This window comes from Thermobia domestica, chromosome 8, assembly GCF_964235325.1.
Source record: "Thermobia domestica chromosome 8, izTheDome1.hap1.1, whole genome shotgun sequence".
NCBI lineage: Eukaryota > Metazoa > Arthropoda > Insecta > Zygentoma > Lepismatidae > Thermobia > Thermobia domestica.
Genome location: NC_137461.1, coordinates 1,718,120 through 1,726,145, shown reverse-complemented (window position 1 = coordinate 1,726,145; position 8,026 = coordinate 1,718,120).

Sequence of the window (8,026 nt, the reverse complement as noted above, 5' to 3'; positions counted from 1 at the left end):
TTTTCCAAACTCAATTTTTCTGTTCTGTTGATGGCAACACTGTTAAATGGACACTTTTAAGACTTGGAGTCAGCGTAAACAGTTCTTGTCAATATTTAATTTAAGGTGGACAAAACGTTAGTACCTCACTCCCTGTGTGCGCCAACGGGGTTTGCATTTAACACATGTTTCACGTTATTTCGAAAAGTTTGCAACACTTATCTGCGTTTATCATCTCTCTTGTCTTTATTTTTATTGTTGGTTTTCATGATGATATCCAATTTGGGTAATTCGATTTACATACACACATACAAATGGTTTGGAAACACCGGTGATGTTCATGAATACACAGCCAGGTGTGCTCCTTTCTCTAGTTGCTTCGTGCAAAGTTTCGTTCTCTGTCTCTTTTAGTTTCTCCGTTATCACGGTTAGACATTCTAAATTATATTATAATGTGGAAACGTCATTTCATGACTTTGTCGTTAAGTCGACACGGGTTAACGCTCTCGTAGAGAGCTGCAATTTCACTAATGCGTGTTTACACACACACATATATATATACACAGAAATACGCGAATACCGTTAGAATATGTAGTATCCTTCAAAATATGCATTTGCGTATGCGCATATTGATATTTTAAAAACCCAGGCCCTATTTATTACTATATATATTTAATTGTCTAGAGAAAATTTCTAAACAGTATCCCTGTTATTACATACCAAATCACAACTTTTCCTGTAATGTCTTTGTCATGGTTCAATAATTGAACATATTTCTTTTAAAATCTTAAAAAAAGTATTGGAAGTACGATTTTCGCTGTTTCACATGGTAACAAGAAACAGTATTATGCTCTTTCTTGGCTGGGTGTTCTATATTGTGTTTGTGCTTCTGATCGTGGTTAGATTGCGCCTTGGGTACAAAACAATAATACTTTGTCCATTATAAGCAGTGGAGGCCGTGTCAAATAGGGCCAATGTTGGAAAGGAACATCAAACCACGATCAGTTGATCAATGAATGTAACAAGAGATAGTCTTAGGCTTTGGGTAACTTGTATCGCAGAACTTGAAAAGTATGAAGTAAATGCTGAAGAGATTTGGAAATGATATTTTCCAAACGACATGATAGTGGCATCATAACCTTGCCACGGAATATTAGTTAGCTGAAAAACGGGTGTCTACCATGTTTTGTTTACAGTTATGACAAAAAGAACAGTTGCAATAGCGCGAATGTTACATTGACGCCAGCTCATTAAAATGTGTTTTTTTCTTTCAATCTCATTATGGAGGGTTATCCATAGCACGTAAGTGAGGAAAAGTACGATGAGTATTGTAGACAAAAAACTTAACGTAATATATTGAAGTTAAAAGGATGCGACAACCTATTTCCTTAATGTAACAATCTTTGAAAGCTACAAAGGAGCGAGGATGGACACAGAGAGGTCATTTTAACCTGGAAAAGACATTTTCGAGATTTTTGCAGTCGTGAGCAAAATTGTGAGATGTTACGCTATAAGCAAATTAAGAAGTTTTACATCGCTAACCATAAAAGTTATTTACAACAAAAGGTGCATCTCGTATAATGAAGTCATTCCAAGTAAAATTGGCTCCATACGTACATTTTTCACAGTACACTTTTGTAAATTAAAGGGTAAAATTAAAATTTGGATAACGTGACTCCGTAGCACCAAAATACTAATGAGAGTGGTACTATATTACTTAAAAGTTCTTTACTTCACATTTAGTAATGATTGTTATGGTGCCATAAATCAAAAGTGCGTAGACGAGTGCTTAGCGTTCTTGCTTTGGAGATAGGAGAATCTGGTTTCTAATCCAGGCTGATTATCGACTGAAGTTTTTCCAGACTTCTCCTGTTCCAACAGACTAATGCCTATTGGTATCTTTAAACATAGATTCCACTCTCTTGCCACTACTTGACATGCCTGTTAGTACTACCCCATTGTTAGTTCTCCTGGGAGGCAGTGTCGGAAAGTTTAACTAAGTGAATGTGGCTGGGGGTGCGGTAACTCGTTGGTAGAGCGCTTCCGTATGGTGCTAAGGTTCGTGGGTTGATACCAACCCATGTAAGAATCATTCACCTGTCTCCTTCAGCCGAAAGAAATATACATGGGATGTTAATTAAAGATCACTTTTTTTTTTTTTTTTTTTTTTTTTTTTTTTTTTTTTTTTTTTTTTTTAATGAATATGTCGTGCAGTCTTTCTCAATTGTAAAGTACGGATTGTACTGTCAATTAAGTTTGAATCTGCTACAGCATATGCTTTAGCCATAAGATTACTTTATTTTATAGTACTTCCTGTGTTCTGCAAATTTTAAAATTTGCTTTACGGTTGTAAAATGTAAATGGACAGAATTTTGACTTGGAATGACTGTTGAACCATCTATCTTCCTAGAAGCGTCAAAACTATCGCTATTTTAATTAAGTCATATCAAAGGAGAATGCATACTATCAAGACGCTTAAGTATATTTTGTCAGATTGGAAAGAAAAAGGCTACAGAGAGGCGTTTTAGGGTGACTTATTTTCCGTGTTGTGTTTGTTGAAGAGTATTACGAGTTTAAAACCAGATGTAAGCATGCAGCTGCTTGAAATCTTTATAACAAAGTTGCCAAGACACATGTGTACAGTTTGAGTCGATTGTACTTTCAGATTTTGGATGACAACGAAAATTTGAGGTGAACGAGAAATAGAACTCTCTCGCGTTCTTTCCTGGTCCTGTAGCTTTCACTTTATTCTGTTGCATTGTGTTGAATGGATAGAATCCTGTTAATATCGGGTAAGAAGGAAACATATCGTTCCTGTTAACATTGCTTGTAATAACAATTTCTTTCCTCTATTATGGAGAACGAAATCTTAACCTTTGAAAGACTGTTATTGAAAATGAAAGAACCTTATGAAAGTGTCAAATTCTTGTGATACTAAAGAAACATCGTGATTACCCTTTTTTTAATTAAAAAAAAAAGGTTTAATTCCATGGTGCTGCATTGTCTTCGTAAAATGAAATGAAAAAGACTACTACTTTTTCCTGTACAAATAAAAATTTGTTTTTCCATACTCGGATTTGAAGGACTCACATGGTCAGTTTTTTTTTAGAGCGTTGCCTAAGGAAGATTATTTTGGAGTGGCCACTCAGTGAGAGTCCAATCATTAGAGGCACTGTAGCCGTGTGTGTATATGTATATATTATATATAAAAAGATGCACCTTAAAAGGGAACAATGCTAAAAGGTTTTAGAAACGTTAATCAAAGGATGTAGAGAAATTTATAATTATTTATGTATTATATCTGTAACTGTAAAATAAATGTATTATTTTACATAACTCTATTTTATGCATGTGTCAAACATTTCCCTGTATCACGTGAAAAATAAATTGTAACTGATTAGGTGGAAAATAAGTTGTAAGTAAGTAATCAGGTGGAAAATAAGTTGTAAGTAATCAGGTGGAAAATAAGTTGTAAGTAAGTAATCTAAACTAGTACGTAGAAGAGTAGAAATGACTTATTCATCAACGGTAAGGCCATACTCTATAGATAAAAACTTGAAATATAAACAAAAAAAAAAAAAAAAAAAAAAACTCATTTTGAGACGAAAACAAAAGATAAGAAAGAATTTTTGGACAAACTAACAGGATAAATTCTTACGCTTACTTACTTTCCGTATTTCTTATTTGTTCCTTATCTATCCACTTTATGGGACTTGATAGATGTCGGACGCCTAGAAATCTAATTCCTATAATTTTAATCCTTACGTACAAGAAACTAATGCCTAGCTGCAGTGGCATCAGCGAAGCCAAGTAGTGCCGGGTTAGGTCAGGTGAAGATGGGTGACATTGCATTGCGGCGTCCACCCGACGTCGTGAAGACAATTATGGAGCTCCTTGAAAGAATAGCGAACTCCGGTGTAGAAAGCCAGCATTAACAGCGAGGAGAGTGGACGTGCTAAACACCCAGCCCCGAAGGCGTGAGTGTCGTGAGGCAGCTGGTGGTCCCTGCTCCAGAAGGTCTTTGCACCAGCAATATATATTATTATCAGGGTGTCTATCGGTCACGAAATCAGAAAAGTCAAGGAAAAGTCACGAAATTTAGCTTTTGGGTCACAATTTTTTTTATTTGTGCAAATATAAGTAGAGACTGGAAAATTGTGTTCTATAAAAGTCAAAATTCACCGCCAGAAATGTTTATGGTCACCAAATCGCAAGCAAAGCACGCTTCTATCGCATGCATGGAAATTCGGCCTAATTCGCACCCCAAATCAAAACAGCAATTGAGATGTTGCCTTTCTTGAAAAAATATATCAATCAAGTGTCTTCAAAACCTCCGTACATACAAAATATCCACTATCTACATAAGTTCAGAGCTCATAGCGAGTCACTTTTTTTAACTACCAGGGAAGCAAGAAAGTTCGTGCGCTTTTATACTATGGAAGAAAACTGTCAATTACAGGGTTTTAACGGTTTGTTTATTCGGCAAAATAGCCTCCATTTGCTTCTACAACCTTCTCCCAGCGCTCAGCAAGCTTGTAAATGCCAGTTTTGTAGAATATTTGTTCCCGAGACTCGGAAAACTCAGCAACTGCATTTTTGACGTCTTGTTCAGTCTTGAACTGCCTGCCACGCATAAAGTTGTCTATGGCCAAGAATAAATGGCAATCCGAAGGGGCGACATCTGGGGAGTAGGGAGGATGAGATACAAGCTCCCAACCAAGTTCTGAGATTACTTCCAGCGCCTGTTTTGCGGTGTGAGGGCGCGCGTTGTCCTGGTTATAGAGCACACCTCTTTTGTTTACTAGTGCTGGCTGTTTCTGGGTCAGTTTGGTGGCTACCGTTCTCAGTTGTGATGAGTACACATCTTTGGTAATTGTCTTACCACGTTCCAAGAATTCGTAGTGCACGATACCGTTTGTAGTCCACCAAACACAGAGCAAAACCTTGTGTTGATGGATGTTCGGTTTTGCAGTCAAAGGCTTCGGATCATTCGGTGATAGCATGGTATGACCGTTTTTTATTGTCATACATGACCCACTTCTCGTCACAAGTTATTATACGGTCCAAAATTGGACAGATTTTGTGTCTCGTCAACAAAAATGAACAGATATTCAGTCTTAGAACTTGGCTCATAGCGGTCAGCTCGTGAGAGACCCACTGACCCAGTTTTCAGGTCTTCCCCAACTGATGCAGACTTACCCGAATAATTTTCCTGCTTACCTCGAATCGGTGAGCAAGTTCCTCGCATGTTTGACTGGAATAATCTTCAATAGAGGCCTTCAGGTGGTCCATATCCACTGATTTAGGCCTCCCAAAGCGAGGCTTATCTTGAAAGGTCTCGTCACCAGTTGAAAAGGTCTGGAATCATTTTTGTGCTGTACATTTACTTATTACACCCTCTCCGAGCGCAACACACATTTTTCTAGCTGCTTCTGCACCATTTGTCCCCAATTTAAACTCGTAAAGTAAACAAGCTCTAAAAACTTCATTTGACACTGACATGATCACGAGCGATTTTTACACATTACACTGACAAATCCGTTGTTATATTCACCGTGGCTGATGCGTCAATGAATAAGCTTTCCCAAACAGTCAAAACTTTCATGCTACGGGGACAGATGTCGCCGCAGCAGCCAAATGGAAGCGGGAGTGGTTCAAAAGCGCACGAACTTTCTTGCTTCCCTGGTAAAAGTTACTTTTTTTTTTTAAATTGGTCACTAAAAGTTCCTTTTTTTTTTTTTTTTTTTTTTTCAAATTTGTCACTAAAAGTTACTTTTTTAAGAGGTAAAGTAACGTTTTCGTGAGATTTATGTTTTGCATTGACAGGTTTCTAAGAAAAATATAAAAATAATGGAAAAAGGCAGAAACTTGTTACTCATTACTCTTCCGAAAGCTTCAGTACTTGTTGCCACATGTGAAACAGTCAGCTTTATTCTTTCTAAAGCACAGTGGATGCTTAAGCTCTCAAGGTGATGTTGAGAACCCTTCTGTGTATTCTTTCTTCTATCATAATGATCTTTTAGTTTTCTATCGTGATAGTTAACGCTCCACTCAACGTTGTATGTGTGTGTTTGTGTGGTTCATCATGTTCCATGTTCGTCTTGTGTTATGCTTCTTGTATGTTCTTCTTAAGAGTAGGTGATGAATTTGAATATTTCATGGCTTTGAGAACTCTCAATGCTAAGTTAAATATAATGTCTGGGATGAAAAATTCGGAAATAGAGCAAAACTGGTTCCACTTACTCAGAAGTTTCTTACATCTGCTAAGTCTGCTTACCGTAACTACAACGCGTACTTAGAAACCCTAAGAAAGGATGAAGTTCAAAAAGAAGAAATAAAGAAGAAAATATGAAACAAAACAACAAACAAAGAGAGGGGTGATGGAGAAATTGACAAAGAAAAAAAGAGGCATTATGAGATTTTGGTCACTTTTTCGTGTGTTTTTGGTCACTTTTCAACTATTTACAAGAGACCAGACCACTATAAGCCCTGGAAGTTTTTAGCGGACGACCTGCTACAAGCGAAACGTTTATTCTTGCAAATCAGTAGCATTAGAACTAGTACACTATCTGACATATTTGCAATCGGACAAGCCTCTTTTACCTTCATGTTTGACAAATTATATTCTGTGGTCCGCAATATTGCTAATCGCTTCTTGAAAAAGAGTGTAATGTCTTATATTAAAACAGCCAAGCAACTAGTAGCTTTGGATATGACAAAGACAGAATCTTCTGGATACTAGATCAGTGCATATTGGCTGTGGTGCAACAGCAGCATGCAAAGGAATACGAAAGCTTGGAATTCTTTCTTTCAGAAAAAATTGCAGAAATTTTCTCGTTTATTTGTTTACAATCATTAGTTAATCAGAAATCACCATTGCGCAAGGATATGGTGAGAGGACCATCATGCCTTTCTCCGTATGTGGTGACAAATAGTTCTTTGAGAGAATCTGTATTACTAGTGCTTTAAAGACAGATTAGATATATTTCTTATGAAAATTTTTAGTCATGATAAACACATAAGATTTTCCAAAAGTATACTTACAGTGTTCCATGGAAATAGTCCTGTAGAAAGAGAATTTTCTGTTAACAAAGAGTGTTAAGTGAAGAACCTCTCTGACTATTCTTTGATTTCCCAACGTTCCGTATATTGTACCGTATTATCCATTGGAGGTTTACATAAGATATCGGTAACGAAGGCGGTGATCATGGCTGTGAGAAATGCCTCTCTGAAACGAGTGGAAGCTTTGAAGCAAAAAACGAGATGAAGCAACACGAAAAACAAAACAAAAAATCAAGATGGAAGCAGAATACCTTAAAGAGTTGAATGAGAAGAAAAGGACATTGTTACAATAGACTGAAGAGGAAGTTGGAGAACTTTAGAAGGAGATCGAAAAAACTCTAAAAAGGGTAAAACAATATTAGCCAACTTAAAAGAGAGTAGAATCCATCAGTACAACTATTTACAATCAGTGTGACATTTTTAAAGGATTTACCAATATATGTATATAATGTGTATTTAGATATATAATTTTAAGATTAATGGATTTGTGTGTGTGTGCTGTTGGTTAATTACTAAACAAAACAAGCCTATATTCAGTGAATGTACTGAAAGTGATGTGAGAAGACACCAAGTTTTCATTGCTCCAGAGAACAGCCTTTTAAAGTAGAGATAAGGTAAAGATAAGTTCTGCAGAATATAGGTATTGTCATTAGTTTTTAAATGTTACGAAATTTTATGGTTTGGTAAAGAAAAGGTCACGAAATTTCATATTGAAATTTTAGTAGACACCCTGATTATTCTTACAACAAATCATATATTTCCCACAGTAGTTGCCCAGTTACTAACTTCGTCTTTCAATGGCAGGCCTCATCAATTGATATCTGTCGGAGGAGCGTCACTACAGCTAGTTATAATAAGGTCTTTCTGGCTTTAGTGCAGAGTAAAGCAGATTAAATTAATAGCTTGACATTGCAAGTTCATAGATAGAACTAACAGCCATTAACCTTTGTCATGTTCCTGGTATTTCTATTCTCTTGATGACTTT